The sequence below is a fragment of the Palaemon carinicauda genome, unplaced genomic scaffold, assembly GCF_036898095.1.
Source record: "Palaemon carinicauda isolate YSFRI2023 unplaced genomic scaffold, ASM3689809v2 scaffold477, whole genome shotgun sequence".
In the NCBI taxonomy this organism is placed as follows: Eukaryota; Metazoa; Arthropoda; class Malacostraca; order Decapoda; family Palaemonidae; genus Palaemon; species Palaemon carinicauda.
In genome coordinates, this window is record NW_027171736.1 from 61,906 (window position 1) to 72,500 (window position 10,595).

A 10,595-nucleotide genomic window follows, 5' to 3' on the forward strand; every position below is an offset into this window, starting at 1 on the left:
TCGGGGTCGAGCGCGACCGAGTTTACCCTTCTAAGGTAATTTGCATAATTATCAAAGTTATTACGTATTATGAAATTGTCGTAGAATGGTGCAACTTGTATAGGTTATCAGTTGTGGAAAGTCTTGGTGGATTGTTTGGTTACCATGTGCATGATTTTTTTTTTAGTTAAAATGTCGTTCATCACCACGAGGACCATTTTACCGCGAGTGCCCCTTTTTCATTTTTTTTCATTTTTTTGCCAAGTCCTTTTTCCGTGAGATATTGCCAAATAGTGTCGTAAAATTTTTGCTTGTTTAGTGTTGGAAAGTGTGTCTAGATGATCTGGCTACCCATGCGTGACTTTGTTTTTGTCAGATACGACGTAGTTATTGGTATATTGAGTATTTAACTGCGGTTGCCAATTTCTGTTTTTTTTTTCAATATTTGTAAAAATTTTTACGTAGTAAGGAATTGCCGTATATTATTCATTTTTTTTTCATGTTTATGTGTTAGAAAGTGTGCCTTGATGGTTGGGCTAACACGTGCATGTCTTTTTTTTTTATCTGAGATGCCGTATATTAGAATGTTGGGCCTTTTACCGCGAGTGCCCCTTTTTCATTTTTTTTCATTTTTTTGCCAAGTCATTTTTCCGTAAGATATTGCCAAATAGTGTCGTAAAACTTTTGCTTTTTTAGTGTTGGAAAGTGTGTCTAGATGATCTGGCTACCCATGCGTGACTTTGTTTTTGTCAGATACGACGTAGTTATTGGTATATTGGGTATTTAACTGCGGTTGCCAATTTCTGTTTTTTTTTTCAATATTTGTAAAAATTTACTACGTAGTAAGGAATTGCCGTATATTATTGATTTTTTTTCATGTTTATGTGTTAGAAAGTGTGCCTTGATGGTTGGGCTAACACGTGCATGTCTTTTTTTTTATCTGAGATGCCGTATATTAGAATGTTGGGCATTTTTCCGCGAGTGCCCCTTTTTATTTGTTTTGCATTTTTTTGCTTAGTCATGTTACCGTAAGGAATTGGCAAGTAGTGTCGCAAAACTTATATTTTTATAGTGTTGGAAAGTGTTTCTAGATGATCTGGCTACCCCTGCCTATTTTTTTTTAGCCAGATATGGCGTAAATATAAGTATGTGTTCGATTTTCCTGTGATTGCCATTTTTTCGTTTTTCCCATTTCTTTCAAAATTACTACGTACTAAGGAACTATCACAGAGTAATGATTCATTTATATGTTTATTTGTCGGAAAATGTACCTTGATGGTTTGCCTAGCACGTGGCTGAAATTTTTTTTTTCTGAAATGCCGTATATTAGAATGGCCATTTTTCTGCGAGTGCCCCTTTTTATTTGTTTTGCATTTTTTTGCTTAGTCATGTTACCGTAAGGAATTGGCAAGTAGTGTCGCAAAACTTATAATTTTATAGTGTTGGAAAGTGTTTCTAGATGATCTGGCTACCCATGCCTATCTTTTTTTTTTAGCCAGATACAGCGTATATATAGGTAGGTGTTCGATTTTCCTGTGATTGCCATTTTTTCATTTTTTCCCATTTCTTTCAAAATTACTACATACTAAGGAACTATCACAGAGTAATGATTTATTTAGATGTTTATTTGTCGGAAAATGTGCCTTGATGGTTTGCCTAGCACGTGGCTGAATTTTTTTTTTCTGAAATGCCGTATATTAGAATGTTAGCCATTTTTCCGCGAGTGCCCCTTTTTATTTGTTTTGCATTTTTTTGCTTAGTCATGTTACCGTAAGGAATTGGCAAGTAGTGTCGCAAAACTTATATTTTTATAGTGTTGGAAAGTGTTTCTAGATGATCTGGCTACCCATGCCTATCTTTTTTTTTAGCCAGATATGGCGTATATATAAGTATGTGTTCGATTTTCCTGTGATTGCCATTTTTTCGTTTTTTCCCATTTCTTTCAAAATTATTACGTACTAAGGAACTATCACAGAGTAATGATTCATTTATATGTTTATTTGTCGGAAAATGTGCCTTGATGGTTTGCCTAGCACGTGGCTGAAATTTTTTTTTTCTGAAATGCCGTATATTAGAATGGCCATTTTTCCGCGAGTGCCCCTTTTTATTTGTTTTGCATTTTTTTTTGCTTAGTCATGTTACCGTAAGGAATTGGCAAGTAGTGTCGCAAAACTTATATTTTTATAGTGTTGGAAAGTGTTTCTAGATGATCTGGCTACCCATGCCTATCTTTTTTTTTAGCCAGATACGGCGTATATATAGGTATGTGTTCGATTTTCCTGTGATTGCCATTTTTTCATTTTTTCCCATTTCTTTCAAAATTACTACGTACTAAGGAACTATCACAGAGTAATGATTCATTTGGATGTTTATTTGTCGGAAAATGTGCCTTGATGGTTTGCCTAGCACGTGGCTGAATTTTTTTTTTTTCTGAAATGCCGTATATTAGAATGTTAGCCATTTTTCCGCGAGTGCCCCTTTTTATTTGTTTTGCATTTTTTTGCTTAGTCATGTTACCGTAAGGAATTGGCAAGTAGTGTCGCAAAACTTATAATTTTAAAGTGTTGGAAAGTGTTTCTAGATGATCTGGCTACCCTTGCCTATCTTTTTTTAGCCAGATATGGCGTATATATAGGTATGTGTTCGATTTTCCGGTGATTGCCATTTTTTCGTTTTTTCCCATTTCTTTCAAAATTAATACGTACTAAGGAACTATCACAGAGTAATGATTCCTCTAGATGTTTATTTGTCGGAAAATTTTGTTTACTTCTTTTTTGATTGAACATCATCAAATTTTTTTAGCTAAAATATTATATTGTTTCACATTTTTGTTTTTTTTTCGATTTTATTTCCCTTCAAAAAATTTTTTTTGGGTCAGAATTTTAATTTTATAGTCGTAAAATAATCGACAATTATCCAGCAACCCACCATACAATTTTTATGCATATCCAATAATAATTAGATTAGTAAATAACACCTTGAAATTGACATACCCTTCCTACATTTCAAGTGGCAGATTAGGGAGTCTGAGTCAGTGTGGTTGGCGGCCATTTTGTGGACATATCCGAAGCATAAGTTGCCCTATCTATATATATTCTTGTTCCCTATAGAATTTGTGATATTTTGGTATATTTTTACCTGCATAAATATCATATTATATATTAAATATATGTATTTTTTTACCAAATTTCTAAGTACTCAAAAAATTACCTTTAGATATGGCCCCTGATATAAATGTAATTTACAAAATAATGAAGATTTTTTTACATATTTCTATTTTAGGATAACATATGTTTATTCCCTAAAAAAAAAATAGCCACTTCCTATTTCATTTGGGTACCCAAAAAAATTCATGAAATTTGGACAAATCTTTTTGGCCAAAAAAAGTTACCCTTTTTTTCTCATTTCAGATCTTCACCTCCATGGGTCTGACTTCATCCAAAATACATCAAGATGTGTCCTAAACATTCAAGAATCAATTCCTAAAAGGATTTGTGTATATATGTATAAACTTTTTTTTATGAATTTTTATGTCAGGTCTTTTTTTTCTACTTAATTTTTAAAATATTTATAATAAATACTTTTTCTGCAGATGAGTAGTATTTATCTTTACAGTTGTTTTAAGCATTTATTGAAGTTTTTTTTGGGGCAAAAGAAAAAAAGAGGTTACTGCAAAAACTGATTTTTCAAGAATTTTTTTTGGCGTCGGGGTCGTTCGCGTCCGAGTATACCCTTAAAGGGGTGTCCGAGGAGCGTACCTATCCAGGGTTAATAGTGCCAAAAAATATTCCGGGTAAACTAAGAAAGGCGCACAGGACATTAATCCACTACGCACCAGCATCGATAATGCAGCGACTATTTAATATGCTGCCAGCTCATCTAAGAAACATATCAGGAGTGAGCGTAGATGTGTTTAAGAATAAGCTCGATAAATACCTAAGATGCATCCCAGACCATCCAAGATTGGAAGATGCAAAATACACCGGAAGATGCATTAGCAACTCTCTGGTGGATATATAAGGTGCCTCACACTGAGGGACCTGAGGGAACCCAAACAAAAAATAAGGCAATAAGGCAATAATAAAGTTTAGTTGTTTTCGCCTTGCCTCTCAGTTAGCACCTAACTGGCATATCCACACAATACTACAGTATAATATAGATCTCTCTCTCTCTCTCTCTCTCTCTCTCTCTCTCTCTCTCTCTCTCTCTCTCTCTCTCTCTCTCTCTCTCAGCATGGTTAAATGAAACTGCTCCTCTGAGCCATTGCCGAGTCCTCATATTCGCCTAAAAAATCCATCTTCCTTCTTGACTTTTGAATCTGTAAAGTTTTTGTCTGCATAAAACGCTGAGTGCAATATCCCTTTCAAATTCAGAATAATTGATTTCCTTGGGGCTGCCGGCTGTGATGTCAAGCGGCTTAACCAAGGTTTTATCTTTCCCTCTATTCTATTTGGAAACATTGCTTTGCTTCTCTAGGTTTTCCTTCATTCTCTTCTAATAGCAGAACGATCCAATTTCGACGTAACGTTTTTGTTTAACTTACCTACCATAGTCTTCCATCTCGCAAGGTATCTGCATTTGTCTGTTTTGTTAAATATTTTACAGTATTTAGTCCTAAGGGTAAGAATGCAATTTAGGATCTGGTAGGTGATAGGTAATTTTTTTTTTTTATTCGGCAGTTAATGCTTTACATTTTAGTTCACAACATACAAAATAACACACACCCTTCAAAAAAATGTCATGGGTCATGAATCTGTATTATGGAATATTATTTTTAATACACCCTCAAGCAAGAGACCTCTAACCGAATACAGTGGAAGACCATGGTAGGAAATGCGATGGCAATACCTAGGACTGGAAAATATGGTCTTATTTTGGAGTGTCCTTGTCCTAGATAGTGTCTTTCATTAGCCGAATAGTGTCTAGCAAATATGCAATGCAGTAACTTGAAATCATCCCACAATCATGATCACATAATACATTTTGTTTGTAGTATCTAAAAAAAAAATAAATATAAGTACAATAGAAAATCGTATATAAAACCATTACTATGTTTTGTCTGATTTCAGTTAATCATACTTTATCAAATAGTATCTTTATTTCATTCACATCTGATAAAAAATTTCTCAACTTCTACCTTTTGATTTCATATCAACTTATTCAGTTATCATTTTACACTTACCTTTTATTCTCCCATTATTTTCACTCGAATCAATTTCTCTCTCACTATCTTTCATTTTGTATGACAACACCAAATCTATTTTTCTTTCATACAGCGGCATCTCAAATAATGTTATTTTGTCCCTTAATAAAAATTATACACTAGTGTATCCAAGCCGTCAAAAATAAAATCTAAATATTTAGATAGATATACACACACACGCACTAAAATACAGGTTCAATCTCTCCCACTCCTTACCGCTTTCATAACTAAAACCCGCTGGTTCTACAATTTGTGGAAGAGTCTTGATTCTGAGTGTTCCTCTCGGGATACCCACATCACCAGGGTATGACTACTCATATCACCCTGACGTTACTGGCAAGAAATATATATATATATATATACATACATATATATATATATATATATATATATATATATATATATATATATATATATATATATATATATATATATATATTTACAGTATATATATATATATATATATATATATATATATATATATATATATATATATATATATATATATATATATATATATATATATATATATATATATATATATATATATATATATATATATATATATATATATATATATATATATATATACTGTATATGTATTGTAACATTATTGCTATATATTTCTAAATTATTTAAGTTTTTATAGATGTATAAGGTTAAATATACTGTAGACTTATTGTTTTCCCTCTTTAATAGTTTGTCTTTTCACTGGTGGTTATGTTAGTGTTTATAATGGACTAACGGCTGTTTTATATTTTCAAGTGGTGTGGGTTACGTGGCTGCGCTCCTGCGTGAACGGAGTTTTGGAGGGGCCTTTTTTGAGGATGGTTCCTTAGTGTGTTTCTGAGCCTCCAACTTTGAAAGGCGTGAAGATTGCTGTGGGAACTATATGTACTCCTCATCATTGCAGAGCTACATTGTGAAGCTAATTAGCTTTTTGGATATCTTTTCTCTGCAGCAAGGACTCATATAGTCTTACATTTTGTGTACTGCCCTTGGTCCAGTAAAAGCCAAGGGGACCTCTCTGTCCCAAGGTAATAATATTTATACCTATTTAAGTATCGTGATCACGACCTGTGATAGTCAGCTGACGTCATTACTGGAGCTTGTGAAAGCCTTTCAATCAAACCAGCCATCGTCAATTTGATAGGGATATTTAGTTTGTATTTGTTAGGATGCTCTCACTTTTCGTTGGCCTTCTCCTTTCTGGACCCTCTCTCCATTTAGTATGCATGTGTTGATGACCTTTCTGTAATTGTGTAATTGTTTTCTTTTACAGGGAGTTAAGATTGAGTGTGTATCATTTATTAATGTATTATTGTGGTTCAGGTTTTATTTCTGTCTAGATATTATGTATTAAAATTAAGGAAATTTTTGTGGTATTTTCTTTGTCCCCTTGAGTTGACTTTGCACCCGTATTGGTGTTTGGTTACTATTCCACTTTTAGTGGATTTAGTACTGTATGATGGTGAATACTATTTGATAAGTGTAGTGTTTTGAGTGGTGGTCAAAGCCAGCCATCACAATATATATAGAGTCAAAAAAAAATATTTTTATATAACAGAATTTTTCATAACACAAATTATTAGTTATACTCCCTCTGCGTTCTCTTAAATCCATGTGGTGCACTTGGATTGCCGCCAGATTCCATCATAGAATTTTTCAAACTCCCTATTTACCCTTTCAGTTTCTTCAACCTCTACCAACTATTTTACATTTTTTTTTTTTTTTCTTATCTAACATGACTATCATGATCATATTTACAGCCATAATATCACAGTTTCCTTAAGTTATATAGTAACTATTCTATTTGGTAACTCATGTAATGACAATTAGATATGCTTATTGATAATCGTTTTCTCATCATAATGTTCACAAATTACCTAGCATTTTTCTGTATCATTTACAGTACGTTATCCTCCATTGTAATCAATTAAGATTATTATTCATCTTTTGAAGCCTTTATTTATTCCATGAATTATATAGAATTCAGAAACTCATTCTCCTTCACTGTCACCTACCCTTGTATTCAAATTCCGTATAAAAATTATATTTTTTTATGGTGTCCAAAATATTAAATAAAGATTCTGACTTTTTCTAAAAAATATCACTCTCGTCTTCTCCCATGCTTAGACCATATGAGAATATTACCAAAATTTATGATGTTTTCATATACAATCATGATCATAAAATCCCTTCTGAGGAGTCTTCCTGTTACTGCAAACGTTATCCCTACTAGAGCGTTAACGTGATTGTCACTTATGGTCTTACTTTTTGCACCAATTGACCTCTCACTTTGTCTTGACATATACTGATACATCTAATTTCCTCCTCTTGAACACCTAGTGCAAAAAAAAAAAAAAATCTTATTATATATACAAGGGTCATGGACAATCAACTTAAAAAAGATCTCAACTCCAATAAACATGATGTTCGAATATAATTTATTGAATCTTGTAAGTATGATAATTGATTTCCTTGGAGCTGCAGACGATGATATCAAGTGACTCAACCAAGGTTTTATCTTTCCTTCTTTCTATTTGGAAACATTGCTCTGCTTTCCTGGGTTTTCAAGCATTCTGTTCTAATGGCAGAACGATCAAATTTCAACACAGCTTTTTTTTTGGTCAAGGTACCTTCCTTAGTCTTCCATCTCGCAAGGTACCTGCATTTGTTTGTCTTGTTGTCCTTACAGGACATTTTTATCTACAATATAATATTCAGGTACAGTCTATTATACTGTATTTAGTCCAATAAGTAAGAATGCAATTTTGGATCTGGTAGGTTATAGGTAGAATTTTGTTACAAAATAAGGGCCCCCCCCCCCCAATGAAACTATATTATTATTATTATTATTATTATTATTATTATTATTATTATTATTATTATTATCATTATTATTATTTTTATTATTATTATTATTATTATTATTATTATTATTTTTTTTATTATTATTATTATTATTATTATTATTATTATTATTATTATTATTATTATTATCATTATTATTATTATTATTATTATTATTATTATTATTATTATTATTATTTTAGGTAAGGTGCAACTTAAAAGACTAAAAGCCCGAGGGCTCTAAGGGAAAAATTAACCGACTGAGGAAAGAAAATATGGAAACATGGAATATTATTTTTTAATGTACCCTCAAGCTAGATAACTCTAACCCAGTACAAAGGAAGACCATGATAGGGAGGCTATGGCAGTACCTAAGACTGGAAAACAATGGTTTTATTTCGGAGTGTCCTTCTCCTAAAGAGTTTCTTTCCATAGCCAAAGTCTCTAGCAAATATGCCCTATATTAACTTTAAATCATCTAGTAACCACGATCACAAAAGCACATTTTGTTTATAGTATTTCAAATTTCAACAAAGAATACTTGATTTAAGTACAATAGAAAATCGTATGGAAAACAATTATTTTGTTTTGTCGGATTTCAGTTATTCGTACTTTATGAAATATATTTATTTCATCGACATCTGATAGAAAATCTCTCCACTTCTACCTTTTGGTATCATATCAATTTGTTCAGTAATCATTTTGCGCTTACTTTTTATTCTCCCAGTATTTTTACTCGAATCTATTTCCCTCTCACTATCCATCATTTCCTATAACAACGCCAAATCTATTTTTCTTTCATACAACGGCATCTCAGATAGTTTCCTTTCAGTCCCTTACTAAAATTTATACACTAGTGTACCAAAACCTTCAAAAATGACATCAGAATGACATCCATCCAACCTCCTCCCCCTTTCTTAACTACAACCCCTTTCGAAGAGTCTTCCAGTTATTGCAAACGTTTACCCTACCGTTAACATGATTGTCACTCATGGTCTTATTTTTTTGCCCCAATTGACCTCTCACTTTGTGTAGGCATTTAATAAAACATCTATTTTCTTCCTCTTTAACACCTAGTGCAACAAAAATTCTTATTATCTGCACTAGAGTCATGACAATCCAACTTAAAAAAGATCTCAACTCCTATAAACATGATGTTCGAATATAATGTCTTGAATTTTATAAGCATGATAAACTAACCAGTCAGTAAAGCCTCTGGAAAAGAAGAAATATTTGTCACATGTTTTTCGTTGTATTGTCTATTCTAGATACACAAGTCAAATGGACTGTAAATCCGTTTGAGCAGTGATTGACAAACTTACATAGTCAAATGTATATCAAATATTTTGAATTTGTGAGTAGCCTTTGTTTATGTTCCTGTGTAGTACTAAAACTGATATCTTTTATTGAGAGATTATTGTCATTTTTATCGGAATTATAAAGTCTTTCGACAGCAACCCCTTCAGCAGCATATTTACATCATGTCAAATCTTATTGGATCTCTCTATTTTCAAAAAAGTTTTTACTCTCTGTTTTTCAAAAGAAATTTTCTACAGTAACCATTAATTAAACCAAGCGTTGTCCTTAACATTCAACCCCAAAAAAGAATAAAAATACCACTTAGTTTAACTAAATTTTCAACAGCTTCTTCGTCTATTTTCCTTTTTTAAAACAATGGCCTATTTATATATAAAAGAACTGGTTTACATTTCATTTACATCACACAAGTGCATGATAACTCAGAAAGTTTTTCCTCAGCCTCGTCTATGAACCACAAATCAAAAGACTCGCTTGAGCCCTCGATTGGTTAAAAGGTCTTTAACAGTGGATATTGATCATGATCCTCAAATTAAAATAGAATTGAAATCAACCTATCTTCACCATCGTAGCTAATTGGTAGTTTGTTACTTGGCATTCGATTAATGATAAATTTTGCACATTTAGAAATGTTTTTCATATTTAAATAAACTATATATATTTTAGATACATTAATGTCTGGATTTTCTTAACGACCTCGGGATCAGAGCCCTAGGCGAAATCACACAAAGACAGGAGCTTATGACCGACCGGGAATCGAACCCTGGTCGGCAAGCTTGTATAGACAGTGACTAAACCACTTGGCCACGAAGAAAAAAAGTCATTGACAATTTTTCTGTACTTATACCTGTCGAATTCAGGTGTTTTGTACTTAAAATTGAAATAAACCTATCTTTACCATCGTAGCTAATTGGTAGTTTGTTACTTGGCATTATCATTAATCGAATTATTCTTTTTCCTTACCTCCCCCTCAGAATTGTTTCATATCTTTGTCCTCAAATTTTTCTTGAATCGATAAAGACCTCTCAGCAAATTAATTTCTCTTACATTCATTCAATGCCTCTTTGAATAATTTGCGACTTTCCAGTATTTGATATAGCTCGGGGCTAGCATGTATTCTTCTTGACTGCAACCACTTTGAATATTTTACTCTGGCAGTTTTGTATTTACATTTTACATTACGATTCCACCGAGGTATCCCTTTATATTTACATTTTCTCTTTATTGCCCTTGAGTATATAGA